Here is a 1,192-nt window from a genome sequence, read left to right on the forward strand (position 1 = left end):
AGGCCTTGTCTTTGATGGGCTTGAACGAACAAAGGAGTCCACAACAAAACAGAAAGTCAATCTTTTAAAACAGAACCAAATCTTATCAAATAAGATTTGAAAATAGATTGAAACTTTCACAACTTAAAACCAGATCAAAACTTCTGAAACAGAAACAGAAACATATTTGATCACACTTGATATATTCCTTGAGCAGCACACAGAAGCTTTTTCAACAACCCTAACTTGATTACCACGAAATCAATCCAACGCTTCACAATTAATCATCCAAGCACACAACAGTTCGCAGGGACACATGTCAGTCAAGATGTTAAGACATCGTGTCCGACATCTTGTCATTGACTCAAAAACATTAGCTAAAATGTAGACAATCATAACAAAGGAACAACAATCTCCCCCTTTGTCAAATTTTAGCTAATACAAACCACTACCATAAAAACTCTTCAGAATACTTGCAGCTTGAATCATCAGAGAAGAGTAACCAGAATATATCATGGTAGCACACTTCAACATAGCTATTTGCAGCAGCTATGCACAAACACAATCTCAGAACCATACTCAGTGCAGTATCAAAACCATATCAGAGTTCAGCACAACAACACACACTTAAAACCCTATAAGCAGTAAGATGCTGCTCTAAAACAAGCACAACTAACCAGCAAATCTCTTCACAGTAGCAAGATGCTACCACAGACACAACCACAGCAGCAGAAACTACACAGACTATTACTCCCCCTTATTAGCACAATTTGGCAAAGGTAGCTAGATGAAACCAGGAAACATGTTGAGACTAAATCCACAAATGCTTACCATAGATATCCACTGTAGGCAGCCATAGTGCACATAACAGATAGTCATAGAGTTAGGACAACCCAACATCAGCAAGGAAGTCCATGATATCCTTGCACTCCATAACTTCTTGACTACACTCTTTCTCACAGGAAATCTTTTTCTGACAAATATATTTCCACTTTTGAACATTTGCTTCAGGATGGAATGACACATTATCCAGAGGAGCAGGGGAAACATTCACGAGAGCTCTCTTGCCACTAACCTTTTGTCTAGCAGAGGACACAATGTTCTGCACATCTAGTTCAACATTCGGCTCTGAATCATAAACCTTCTTCCATTTCAGAGATCTTGTCTTGGTGTGTAGATTCTCCTTCTTTCCTTCCTTCTTATCCAGTACAAC

The sequence above is a fragment of the Lotus japonicus genome, chromosome 6 (genome assembly GCF_012489685.1).
Source record: "Lotus japonicus ecotype B-129 chromosome 6, LjGifu_v1.2".
In the NCBI taxonomy this organism is placed as follows: domain Eukaryota; kingdom Viridiplantae; phylum Streptophyta; class Magnoliopsida; order Fabales; family Fabaceae; genus Lotus; species Lotus japonicus.